The following is a 14,429-nucleotide window of genomic DNA, read 5'->3' as shown; positions in this document are numbered from 1 at the left end:
GTGTGGAATGCTTCCCACAGCAACAGAGTTCAGTGTAGTCCAGCTGGCTGTCTCCCTTAGTTGGTCAGTAGTGAACAGAGTAAACACAACTTATTTCACGACCTGATTTCTGTCCTTGCTTCATCTATTCAGCTGACCATCAGGCTCCCTGTCCTTTAATACACTGATCAGGATACTCACTCAAATGTTCATGAATATGCCGTGTGGCCACCCAAACCTCTCCACGTTGCTGGTAAATTATGGTACTGGGATTTGTGGGGCATTGGGCTATGCACAGACAGGCTGGTCTCCAGTTGAGCTGAGGTCTGAACCCCAAGAGTGGTGATAATTCACCTAAATGACACGGTAAGCATTCCCTCATGCTCCTGGAACTCTGGCTTCCTCCCCTCCAAAAGCCACCACAAGAGAAGTATGGCTAGAAGTCATTTAGGCAATGGCCCAAGCTTCTGATCATCAGGCTAAACTTCTCCCCAGTTACCTAGCAACAATGAAGACTATAAAAAGAGCTGTTCAACCCACCTCGCTCTCTTACTTGTCTCCCTCTTACCCCTCACTCTCACTCCCTCTCTCCTCTCTCTTTGTCTTCTCCTCTCCTCTCTCTTACTCTCTTTCTCTCTAGCCTATCCTCTCCCTCTCTCCCTCCACCCCTCTCTCTCTTCTCTCTTTCCCCCTGTATTTCTATAATAAAGCTCTTAATCCATAGAACGTCTCTGCTCATCAAGGCCCACTGTGCTTGGAGGATGGGACAGGCTTTCTCCTAATGAGCCATTTCTAATATCCCAGTAGAAGGCCTTCCTGTGCTCCAGTCAGGATCCGCTGCCCTCACTCTTGCAGGTGTTGGGAACCTCTTCCCTCATCCCTCTCTCCTATAACCCCGGGGCTTTAGCAAGGTAGCTTCAGGAATCCCAGGTAGGGCTGCCCTTTGGCCACCCCCTGAAGAGTGGGATAGAGGAATGCCCACCTAGGGATGAGTGGAAGGTGTATGGCAGCTCTCCCACACCTGACAGATCAGAGGATAGGTAAACTCTGGCTGGGTGTGGGCCTTCCCCGCTTTCCCTGGACGCCCTTTTTAGTTCACAACATGGATTCATTCATTAGATGACAGCATTTGTGAGCCCCTCTCTATCACTTTAAACATGTACTTTTTATCTGTTGATGAGTCATGAGAAGAAAAAAGAGGGGGTTCTGAAGAGTCCAAGAGAAAGGGGGAATAGAAGCTGGAGGTGGGAGGAGAGTGATAATTCAGGGAGAAGGACGGAAGAAAGAGGGAAGGAAGAAATTAACCAGAGGGGAGAGAGAAATAAGGCAAGGATCCGATGGCATCCACCCTGATATTTTGCCCTTTCCTTTGCTTCTGTTATTCTCTCTCTGGCCCCTCTGTGCACAGTTCTGACCTTCCTCCATTTAGGCGTTCGGCTACACTGAACAAGTTCGTTTATTTTAGCTCTTCAGACTCTCCTAGTCTCTAACCTGCAGATGGATAAGTCCAAAGTTCACCCAGGAAGCTCCCCTCGTCTATGTTATAGGGAACTTTGAAAAGTGGACCACTTCTCAGCAAGCTAAGGCTGCCACAAGCACCCACTTGGAATGCTTCCGCGGTCACATCGCTCCACTCGCTTTGCCACCCACGACACAAGTGAGCTCAACAATGCAAGTAGCCCACACGTGCAAAAAAATTCCAAAGGCTGGGAAAACTGCTGTGGTTGTTTTTATTCTTTGTGGTCTCTCTGGGTTTGACTAGAGGACTTTGGGGTTTTTTTGCGGGGGAGGGGTTCGAGACAGGGTTTCTCTGTATAGCCCTGGCTGTCCTGGAACTCACTTTGTAGACCAGGCTGGCCTCGAACTCAGAAATCCGCCTGCCTCTGCCTCCTGAGTGCTGAGACTAGAGGACTTTTAAAGTCTCTGCAGCCCATAATGGACACTGGATGTGACAGAGCTGTAAGGTTCCGGGGCCACGGGTACTGACTTGAGGTCTGTGAACAGAATTTACAAGTACTGTCTTCTGCCCATTGCCTTCATCATTCTTTGCAAATTTTCACTCAATTTTTGAAAATATCTCTGAATTTCTATCTGGGCATTTTCATCACTTTAAAAGAAAGAGGATTTTTTTCAGAATTTTAAAAGTCTATTTTATATTGTGTTCAAAAAAAGTATTTAAAATTTACATATGATAAAACAACTCTCTTTGGTATACAGATCTGTGAGTTTGTGGAGCTTTTGTGAGTGCCAGGTGCCCAGTCAAGGTGTAAGAAAATTCACTTTTTTCCCTCAGTGCTGGCAGCTGCCCAGTTCCCAGATGTAGCAAACACCATGGGTTCTGGAGACCTGAGAAGCCCCACTGGTCTTCAGGTACTCACGCACTAGCTGACAAGAGCTACGGAGGAGGAGTAGACAACATCACAAGCCCTGTGGCAGTATTAGAAGCAGTCTCTGGCCCACCAGCTTGTGCCGTGCCCTCCCTTGATATAATTACAACAAACCTAGCCTGCCAGGAGTGAAGAAATCGTTGGCAAGTGTAGCCCTGCCAATGTGCAAGACATAAAAGGAAGTGGAGTTATAGATGCTAAAGAAGATGACATTGGTCTCTTTGGATCTGAGGGAGAAAGGGAAGAAGTGAAGAGACTTCCAGAAGAGCGCCTTGCTTGGTATGAATCCAAGGACGCCAAAAAGCCCGCACTGTCGCCAAGTCTCTATCTTACAAGATGTGAAACCTTGGGATGATGAGACAGACGTGACAAAAGTAGAGGATTGTAGCGGAGGCATCCGAGCTGATGGCTTGGTGGGAGGCTTTGATTCCCGTGGGTTACAGAATTTAAAGGCTTCAAATACAGCGTTGTAATTGAAGATGACGAAGTTGGAACAGATATGTTGAAAGAACAGGTTGCTTCTGAGGACAGTGGGCAGTCCCTGGATGTGGCTACTTTTAACAAAGCCTAAAAATCCATCCTCCCCTCAAGTCAGAACCCTTGAGTGAAAGCTTGAACGATTCTAAAAAGCAAGATATAAGACATTTTCCTCTTGGTTAGGAAAATGTACAAGACTGCATCTTGGCAGCCAAGTCTTCCTTTCTACCCTAGGCTTAGTAACGGATGAGGCTTCTTCCCTGTGCTGTTATGGCTTCCAGAATTTCATATGAACGGATCTGGCCATTTTGACCCTTGGCTTCTTCTATAATGCATGGATTCATTTACTGCATCTTGCATGTCACTCCTGTTTGCTGACTAGTTAAGTTTGCTAAACACCACTGTTGATTTATCTGCCCAGTAGAGGATATCTGGGGATTTCCAGCTGGGTACTTTTTGTTTGTTTTGTTTGTTTGTTTGTTTGTGTTTGTTCATTTTTTTCCATTTATAAGCGGTGCTGTTGAAAGGATCTTCTCCCAGCTCTTGGGTGAAACTGTGCTTATATTTCTTTTTAGTTTATTTTTCTGTAAGGCAAACATATGAGCAAGTATATGCTTGACTGCTTGAGGGACTGTTCAAGTGTGTTTTCTAAAGCAGCTGCCCATTTTGCGTCTCACCACTAATATATGCAAGTCCTTTGCCAGGACTTGAGGCTAGTGGTCTGCTTTCTTATTGACCATGTTTAAGGACGTGAGGAAGTTTCACAGTATAGTTTCAACGTTCATGTTCCTGGTGACTAGCAATGTTGAATAGCTTCCATTTTCTTAGTTACTATCCAGATAACCTCCTAAATAAAGTTTCTAAACCTTTTGCCTAGTTTCTCTTTACTTTCAATTTTCTGTTTTTTTTTAAAATATAATCACATTATTTCCTCCCTTCTCTTTCCTCCTTCCAACCCCTCCCATGTCCCTTCTCCCTCACAAACTCATGGCTTCTTTTCATACATACTTATACATATACATCATATACATACATCTACACATACATACATACCCTGAATTCTCCCAATGAAGTCTGCATAATTATTCACTGCTTCATACAAAGAACAGCCACTGTGGAAAGGCACAGCTGGAAAGGAGCTGCTGGAAAGGAGCTGACCTTGCTGGTGGGAAGCCAAGGCCAGAGTCAGGGAGTCACAGTGTAAGGGATGGCTGAGCTACCTGTGGGTAGCAAGGACAATTCTCTCCGCAAAAGGTTTAAATACTTTATATTTGTTTGTTTGTTTGTTTGTTTCCATTTATAAGTGGTGCTCCTGTAATTAAATTATCCTCACCCAACTCTTGGGTGAAACTGTGTTTATGATACTTAGGCAAAAGGTTTGGATGCATGTGTGTGTGTGTATGTTCATGTGTGTGTTCATGTGTGCACATGTGTGCAAGCATATAAATAATATACTGTGTTGCAGGAAATATTAAAAAAGAATGGCAAGTTCCCGCGCTACACCAGGCACTGGTGGGCCACATGGCTCCAGCGGAGGTTCTCATCTCGGCAGATTCTCTGTCCGGGAGCTCCTGAGTTCCCTTGGCAGGTTGTTGCCACACCAGTCCCAATACAATGACCGTCCACTTCAGAGTTAGCTACCACAATTCCCAGTAACCTGGTAAAATCAAAACTTTAGAAGCTTATAATTAACCAGTCAGATTTATATATCAATAAAGTCTCAATACACAAGATGCCTACACAATAAATTCAGGGTCAATTGATAATGGTACAAGCTGCCCACCTAGATTAGGCAAGTTACCCCAATTATTCTATCTCTGTATGATATTATATCTACCTGTGGCTATTTAAAGCCACGCAGAATCTGAATTATCCTGTTCGTCCTCCATTTTGCTTCCTTCCCCTTCCCTGTCTGCTCCATCTCCATCTCTGCAACTCCTCGCTCTGCCTCCTTTTTCCCTGTCCAGTCACAGGCCTCCTGCTGCACTAATATTTAAACTAATTGGACAGGGAAAATCCTGCCACAATAATGAGCTTAGTCTGTTTAGTGCCATTTGTGTGATTGTAATTTTCATTCCTAGAGACTATTTCTTCCACTCTCAGCATTCTTTAGCTGTACTTTAGGGATGAGATCCTGTGAGGTTTTCGTCATCCATATTAGCGTATCTCTTAGTGTTGTCTTTATTCAGGTCCTGTTTAGGCAGCTACATTATTGAAGTATGAGGGGTAAGACTTCCCAGTCTGCTATAGGGGACACAATCTTACAGCACTTTTCCTCTTTTCTGGCTTCCCTCCACTTTTTCCTTCATGTTCCCTGAGTCTAAGTATAGGACTTGTATTGTAGATGTATCTCTCCAGGCTGGGCACCTGGGAACCAAATGTTCTTTGTATTGTGACATGTAGTAGATTTTTATTGTGGTCTCTATCTGTTGCAAAGAGACACTTCACTGATAAGGGTGGGAGCTTAAGGTATCTGTGAGTATAAAGATAAATATTTAGAATGCAGTTAGGAACCATGTTTGTTTAGAAAGGTGGGGTATAAGATGTTCCTCTAAGATTCATGACTATACCAGCCCCAGGAAGTTGGGAAGGAATCTAGTACCAGCCATGATTGCCCTCCTGTTGATCAGGCCATTGGTTACCACCAAAACGTGAGCACCATTATTGTGCCTTAGATATATTTTGCTGTGCTGGTAATGGTGGTTCATAGGCATCATAGCGGTGTAAGGCTATTCATTGCTTTCTGCCCTTGGAAGTTACATAGGACCTTCTAATACTATAAAAATTAGTCCTTGGGAAGCAAGGCTTCCAGGTCAGCTCTAGCTTGGATCCTCTGTGCCCTGTGTCTGGATTTTGAGATGTCATCATCCATAGGAACTTACCTTCAACTTACCTCTGGGAAGAAACTAAAATTTATCCCACTTTTTAAAAGAGGTTTTCTTTTCTTGACTTTTAAATTTTCTTTTAATTTAAATTTTTTGAGAATTTCAGGAGTACTACATTTTTATCATTTCTACACCTCCATCTCCCCATTCCAACTCCTCCTCAGTATCCCCACCCTTTCTCAAATCCATAGTCTCCTCTTAATTAGTGTTGCATAAATGTGTATGTCCATATACATATATACATACAGCCTGCTGAGTTAGTTAATTTAGTGTTGCCTATATTTGTATTTGTTTAGAGCTGACCACTTGGGATTGGATAACCTAGCAGAGGGCTCATCCCTGGAGAACTCTGATTCATTCTCTCTCTCTCTCTCTCTCTCTCTCTCTCTCTCTCTCTCTCTCTGTCTGTCTCGTCATTAATTGCCTATAGTTCTTCATCTAGACGTAGGCCTTGTGAGACTTCCACCATTCCCACATCATCTGGTGTTCCCCACTGCCACTGTTGTGTAGGTTACCCCATGGCCTCATGGGTGCTGCTTCCCTTTCCTATCTGAAAGACACAGTCTTGCAGCCGACTTCCCAGTGCCGGCTCTTAGGATCTTTATTGCCCCTCTTCCTTGATGTTCCCTGAGCCTTATGTGCAGAGGTTTGTGTTGTAGATAGATCTACTGGGGCTGGCCCCTCGTAATCAATTGTGCCATGTATTTTGAGAGAGACTTTGTTTGCTATAATAATTAATTATAATTATATGCAGTTAGAGGTTACACTGGCTCAGAAAAGTGGCAGCAGTAAGTTCTCCACAGTGTCATCAGTCATGGGTAGTTCACAGTCACAGGCAAGGATTCCCTCCTACTGAGTGGACCTTAGGTTCAAATAGATAGCTGTTGGTTATCCCCAAGATAAAAGTACCCTTGTTGCATCCTTTGGGCTACCTTGCTGTTCTGGTCATTGCTGTGATTCATAGCTTTACAGCTGGGTGGGACTATTAACTGCCCCCATCCTCAGCAGCTTGCACTGCACCCTTATAAGATGAAAGCTAGTTAGATCCCAGAGAGCAGCAGGCTTCTAGATTAGTTGCCTTCTTGACTCCTTCAAGTCCTGTGTTTAAAGTGTGCAGTGTCTTCAGTAAGTTCCTAGAGGCAGCCAAGGGCGATGGCAATAGCCTATACTATTTTGAGAGTCTCTCTAATTCCCCTGCTCAACATCTGAAAGAAAGGTTTTCCATGTCTGGCATTGGAGGTTTTTGTTACATAGTCTATGACTCTTGGGAAGAGCATTATCACTTCAAGCGATATAGCTTCACCCAAACTGTGGGTGCATAAACACATTTTATCTATGTTAGATATGTATGTTATGTAGACATAAAATAATGTCTCCCATGGTCTTTTCAAACATCTTGAATGTTATTTATTTGTCTTTCTCTCTCTCTCTCCTCCTCCCTCTCCCTTCCCTCTCTCTCCCTCTCCCTTTCTCCCAGACCCCTTCTCAGTTAAACTCTCTCTTCCATTTACTGTTTCCCATTTATAGCACTTGTCTTCTACTATTCCCCTCGCTAGAGCTCCTCCACCCTACACCCTTCAGTCCCTCTCTACTTTCCTGGTTTCTGCCATTACTTCAGGTTATATGCTAAAACACAAGGATTCAGAGCTTAGATCCAGAAAATGAGAGACTAAGGATTTGCCAGTGGTCAAATATTTAGGGAAATAACTGAATTGGAATGCTGACATTGTCCAACAGGGTGAAATATGGAGAGATATTTGACTGGATTGGTACAGCTCAATGATAAGGGTTCTTACCTGGCATGTGCTGCACCACGGGTTCAATTCCCAGCTACAGGGGCAGGGGAGGGGAGGAAAGGTGGATCTTCTAGATCCATATCTTCAGAGAAGCCTCTGTCCACAGATTTGAGGAGCAGGGTGGGGTCGTGGTTGAGAATAAGGAATATGCATCAGGTCACCTGTCTTGATTTTCTTACATGTGACTTTCAGGTCTACTTGAATTTCTAGTGAGCACCTAAAGCTGAGCACATTGAAACCAAATGCCCCATTTCCTCTTGACTCTCAGACCTCCTCTTTCTGAACCCAAGTCCCAAGAATCCAGGCAATGATCCCCCATCACCCTCACCAGCCTTTGATTTACATCAGGGCAAACCAAGTTAAACTCCCCTCCACCATGCCAAGCTGTCATTACCCATCATGTTATCATAGAATAAGTGCATAGTCTATATTGAAATCAGGTCAAGGGAGATGTAAGGTACCAGTGGTGAACTGTAATTTCATCCCTTAATAGCTTTCCTGTTTTTCATCAATGTTTGTTATTTCTGAACAGACATGAATCAAAATAACTGAAAATACACAAGAATCTACAATCCTTACCATCCACATTTGTGGTATACTTGGGCTGCCTAGTGACATTTTCTGCTCCATATTATCTGACGTTGTTGAAAAGAAGCAAAAAAAAAAAATTCTAGACGTGATTCTTGTACCCTGTTGTACCCTCAATATAGCAAAGATCAATGGAAAGTGAATCATTCTACCACACCTTAACAATCACAAGAACAAATGCCACCTTGGTTGATAAAGGGTTTATAAAAGAGATTCTTATCTTTCCTAATTCTATACTACTTTGAACATAATAGTAAATGGCAAAGGTTTCTTCAAGAACGGCTATTACTTCTATTGGGTTTGGGATAGAAAGTTAATTTTTATCAAACCTTACATAATACAAGTTATGCTAAGTGACTCAATTTAAAATCTTAAGATTTCCAAACCAGAAAAAAAAGCTAAATGGTTTAGCAAAATCTTATTTTCTTTAGAATAATTGTGAAACATACAAGACAAATTCCTTTTGGGAGAATCCAAACTTAAAAGAAATGCTCATTTTTTTTTCCTTTGGATAAATCTAAAGAACAATGATTTTGGACTCACAGTGAATCTATCCTTCCTTATTCACAATTATCTAAAGTAAATATGATCAGTATAAATTGTCAAAATGTTTACATAGAAAACTCAACTATTTCATAAGAAAAGCATAACTTGTTGAATGTAATGCGGTCTTTTTCTTATTAGTTTGACTCTGAGGGTATAGGCATGGGACCCTGCTCTCCCATACCCTGTGTTCTGCATGATTTAAAGAATTTCTGTTGTGAAGTCTCAAGCACCAGAGGAAACATTGCTTATTTAAGCCATATATTTATAGAATTGTCTTATTTTAATAATCAGTAAGTTAAGAAAGATGATGGGGACAGTTATTAATTTGGATGACCAAAATTGTTTATATTAAAACAAAGTTCACTCAAAATGTTCATGTTGTCCTTGCAAAGGCTTAGACTATCTAGAAGGAAGCCCAAGATGAAGGTGTGTGTGTGTGTATGTGTGTGTTTGTGTGTGTGTGTGTGTGTGTGTGTGTGTGTGTGATGGCACATCTATTCCCACCTTCCTCCTTTGGAGTCAGGGTCTCTCTTTCACTGTTGCTTTGTATGCCAGGAGAGCTGGCCCATGGGTTTCTGGGTTTTTGCTGTCTCTATCTCCCATCTTGACTGAGGAACACTGGGAGCACACTGTCACACTTGGCTTTTATGTGTGTGAGATGGGGACTTGAACTCAGGTCCTCATATTAGCCCAAGTACTTTGCCCACCAAGTTGTCTACCTAACCCACAAAGGAAGTATATAATTCCACATGTAGACAATTACTCACTTGAGAAGTTCCTCCCTCCCACCAAAGACCCAACTATCACAAAAAGTATTGTAGAATTTACTTTAAATCTTCATAGTCTCATAGTAAGACATTTAACAAATGTTTTTTGACTCGACTTGTTAACTGATTGTTGAAGAATGAAGCATCCAGGACCGACATGTGGGGATGGTGGGTATGGCGGTTTGCATGAGAAATGTCCAATGCAGGTCAGATATATGCACAGACTTGCCCGCCATGTCAGAGTTCTGTTTGAGGAGGTGGTGCAGCCTTGCTGGAGGAAGTTCATCTCTGGGAGTGTGGACCGTGAGAGTTCATAGCCTCACCCCACTCCAAGTCTGCTTTCTTTGCCTTGTGTGATGGTCTTTCTTCCACCAGTTGCTTTTGGTTAAGGTGTTATATCACAGCAATAAAAAGTTAACCAATACAAAGGGTTAGCAGTAGCTACTCAGAGGCAACACTGGTCAAGTCACCACACAGAGTTCCCTATGTCGTTAGTTAAACATAAGTGGACTCTTTTCCTTTCCGTTGCGTAGGAAGACATTTTCCTGGTGCTGACTCCTTGTCTAAGATTAGTAGCATCTTTGTTTAACTTTTTATTGGTTCTTTGTGAATTTCACAGCATGCGCTCCAGTCCCACTCATCTCCCAGTCCCTTCACATCTGCTCTCCCCACTTGCAACCTCCCCAAAAGAAAATTAAAAATAATAAAAAAGCCATTGTGGAAGTTGTAGTGTGTCACAGTCTGTCCCACGGTAAACTCTTTTCTCCACACATCTTTACAAATATTTGTTACAATGAATCATTGTTCTGAATCAAGGCCTCTGGCTTCTGCTACACTAACAATACTGGATGGTCACAGGGACTCCCCTCGGATATCCTGTTGTTGCCCTGTGTCTTCAGAGCCTGCAGCTTTGATCTGCAGGACTAGCCCTTTTACATGCTCCAGCAGTTCATAGATGGGGTAGATGTTGAGATAGGCCAACTCAAACTCTGGATGTGCGTCTGGGTGGGAGCTGAGTTGGTCAGCCTGCCAGCTCTCCTGCACCCACACCACCAGGGTGAGCTCTCCAGCACTGCCCCAGCTAGCTCACCCAGTGCTGCAGCTGGCAAGGAGTAGAGCTAGCTCTCCTGCTCTCATGCCTTTGGCCAGCTCACCTGCCACCATGCCACCAGGGCCAGCTCTACTTGTGCTGTTCAGGCCAGGTGTGGGACCTGCTTTCCTGAGTAGGAGCATATTTCTAATAAAAATAATTTGACAGTATATTGGATTGTTAATCTACTTTGAGTAACAGACTGTTAACAAACCCAGGGCACACACAAACTTTGAATTGAATAAAGGACAAACACTGTGTGTTGGATACTGTGTGGCTATATATGGAGATATAAAAAGACTCCACATTTCTTGAGTGCATGGGTTGATAGGTTGCCAATACCTCTGACTTCTGAAGGTGACATGAAAAAGAATGATATATCCTCCAGTTCTTAGGATACGTCTGTGGGTCTGGTGTGAAGTACATTCAGGACTGGTGTGAACTAAGTGTTCTCTTAAGGGCTTAAGGCACATGAAAAGTCTTTCCAGCACCAGATGACTTGGAAGACCTCAAGATCAGCCCATTACCCAGGGATGCTAAAGAGAAATCTGTGCATCTTCAACCTTCACAGATGAGAACACTAGGGCCCACTTGAGGTATTTGCATATTGGAGCTAGCTCATTAGTCTTGTACTGGCTAGTTTTGTGTCAACTTGACACAGGCTGGAGTTATCACAGAGAAAGGAGCTTCAGTTGGGGAAATGCCTCCATGAGATTCAGCTGTAGGGCATTTTCTCAATGAGTGATCAAGGGGGGAGGTCCCCTTGTGGGTGGGACCATCTCTGACCTGGTAGTCTTGGTTCTATAAGAGAGCAGGCTGAGCAAGCCAGTAAAGAACATCCCTCCATAGCTTCTGCATCAGCTCCTGCTCTCTGACCTGCTTGAGTTCCTGACTTCCTTTGGTGATGAATAGCAGTATGGAAGTGTAAGCTGAATAAACCCTTTCCTCCCCAACTTGCTTCTTGGCCATGATTTTTGTGCAGGAATAGAAACCCTGACTAAGACAAGTCTCATGCCTTAAAATAACACCCTGCTGCTGTGTGGGGCTCCACATACTGCCTTGTATAGGAGATTAACTGTGAGGTTGACTAAACAAGAAATGACAAATCTGCCCTTTCAGTTTAATTTAAATTTCTTCTTTTAAATTATGAGTGTCTCATTGTATACGTGTGAATATGTATCTGTAAGCACCTATATATGTGTGGTGGAGGCCAGAGGTAAACATTGTATGTATTCCTTAATCACCCCCTGCCTTTTATTATATATCAGGGTTTCTCTCTGAAACCAAAGCTACTATGAACACCTGCCTTCATGCCTGGCTCTTATGTGGGTGCTAAGGATTAAAGCTCAGGTCTCTAAGTTCACCCAGCAAACACTTTACCAAATAAAGCATCAATTCTATGCTTAGTTGTTATCTCTCCCTGACTCTAGGTCTATTGAAACCATGCTTCCAGAGAAACAGTGCAAACTGAAGATGCCGGGAAGCCCCCTTGGCAGGTGGTTGGTACAGCAAGATAAGGAAACTGCCAAGAGCCTGTTCCTCCCCCACATGGGAGGAGGGAGAAAACTGGACCTGGAGAGGTGGTGTTCGTCTGGGGAGGATCTGACTTAGCAGGAGCTGACATTTACAGGTGTTGTTAAGTTGTTTAAAGATACATGGTCCAAAGATATTTGAACGAAATATTACGTTCAAATGTCCATTTATTAACTAGATAGGCAACTCTTGGACAGAAGTCTGGAATGAAAATGTTGCTTGGAATGCAGCACCATACCAAGTAAATGTTTTGCAGTAACATTTGCAAGCTGTTGTAGCCAGCATCCCACGCTCCTACACAGTAGTCAAGAACATTCTCATGTTGGTACAGCAGAATTAGTGCTGACTGAAGGGATATGGCTGGTTAAGCACCAAGTTAACCCCAAGGCCTTTCACCCCTAATTATGATAAATATACATTATCAAATGGTAATGAACAATGTAGATTTACTTTTCCAAGACTTTAATGAATTAGGATATGACCGTCACAAATATGTGCATGCACAAACACACTACACATATAAGCATATAATGAGCTCTACCTTCTCATAATATCTATGTTCAATAATCTCCACTTTATAGAATCAGTATTCACCACGTCAGTCAGTAGCAAACCATTGCTTCCAGGGGAAACATGAGGTTGGTCTCCCTGTTTGTCCTCTCACAGAAGTTTTTTTCTGCTCATCAAATACACATGAAGTATCCTTTTGAAGAAATCTTATTTAATATACATTGCTGACTTGTTATCTTTAAACAGAGCCTGCAGCACTAGTTGAATGAAGCACACAAACACATTTCCTCTGTCAGGAGCATCTTGTTTCCTAAACACTAGACAGTCCTTCAGTGTTATGCTGGTGGCCCATTAAAAATGGTGAAATTGTCAACAAAAGGCACAAAAGTGTGCCAGGAGAAGGGCTCTGGGTTGTAGCGTGATGGTGAAAATCAGAAGGCAGAACACACCCGGGTTCCACTGGTTCGGGGATGTAAATGCATGCATGACACTTTTCTAGTGTTCAACACGTGTCTATGAATGATTGCATAAATGTCACAAGAACAGACAGACCTTAGGGCTGTGACCAAATGTCAAAGCGTAAGAAAATCAAAGTGTGGAACTGACTACCGAGGTCAACTGACTGTGCCTCTGTGATTCCTGCAAGCCCTCCAACAACCAAGGAAGTTTGGGCCCCAGCTGCTGAGACTGCTTACAGCCACTCTGTCATCTCCAAATGCTTGCATATGTATTTACCTTTGTCTTCGGGGCAAGCACATTTCTGTGAAGTGTCAGTTTTTTCTTAAGCTTGCAGATTCTTAGAACTGTGTGTTCCTTTGAGCTCTTTATAAAGACAACCCCCTGCCCCATTCCTCTTTGGCATGCATGAAATGGGAAAATGCAAAGGTTCCTATTCTTGAAAGTTGCAGGAAATCTGAACCTCCAAAGCCTCGTCTATCATCCCAGAGTCTGGAAAAGCCAAAGCCACAGCCCCGTCCCCTGGCCAGGAGCTGAGCATGGCACTTTGTGTGACTTGGCATGAATCCATAGGGGAAGGGTGGGTCACACAGGGCCTGGCACTTTGTTCTTCCTGGGTGATCTTTGGCTGCAAAGTGAAGATAATTACATTTATCTCATGGTGTTGTTGAAAAGCAAAAAAAAAAAAAATCGTTCTGCGTTTGTTCTTATCACAAATAGAAACAATAATCACCATACTTATAGGAAGCACAGATAACGCATTAAACTCAAAGAAACTTAAGGTCATGTTAACAAAATAAACATTTTTCAAGGACACTACGTTTGGGCTAATGATAGAAAAAAATACAGGCTAGCTGTGGGTTCTCTGTAGAGCCTTGTTGAGGTGTTCCAGCCTGTGGTGGGTACTTCAGGACACCCATACCCTAGTCACTCAGGACTTCCCATGCCATCAGCTGTCCCAGCAATGTCCTTACCATGTTCTCTGCAGAACACTGGAGGTCAATGTCCATACCAAGGAGTCTACAAAGGAGCTGAGCGTGGCATGGGCAGCTCCATGGTCATGAGGTTCCCTGTGTCCCTCATTCAGTTCTTCATGGGGGCTGTGCTCCCTTTTATGGCTACATTGATGCTCCCATCTGGCAGTGACTTTTTTTTGGGGGGGGGGTGCTTAGCTTTATAAAAGATGAACATTTTTATTTACTTTTAATCACATGTATATGTGCATCTGTGCATCCACACTTGTGTCTGTGTGTGTGTGCACATACGTGTGCGTGCCTGTGTGTACTCATTATGTGTGCATGGGTCTGGTTTGAGTTTTATCTGCTCTGCTGCTAAAGCATACAGAGTGGAAAAGGGGCTGTGATAGGAAGAGAAATCTGCCTGGAAAAGGCAAGTATCAGAACATAAAGGTGTGC

General features: G+C 43.2%; 1 pseudogene; it reads left to right on the top strand.

Moving 5' to 3' along the window:
* Positions 1–2,310: 2,310 nt before the first annotated feature.
* Positions 2,311–2,937, top strand: LOC110295611 (elongation factor 1-beta pseudogene; annotated as a pseudogene).
* The last annotated feature ends 11,492 nt before the right edge of the window (positions 2,938–14,429 follow it).

The sequence above is a fragment of the Mus caroli genome, unplaced genomic scaffold (genome assembly GCF_978045245.1).
Source record: "Mus caroli unplaced genomic scaffold, Mus_caroli_1 scaffold_7, whole genome shotgun sequence".
NCBI classification, from domain to species: domain Eukaryota; kingdom Metazoa; phylum Chordata; class Mammalia; order Rodentia; family Muridae; genus Mus; species Mus caroli.
This window is presented reverse-complemented; position numbering and strand designations above follow the sequence as displayed.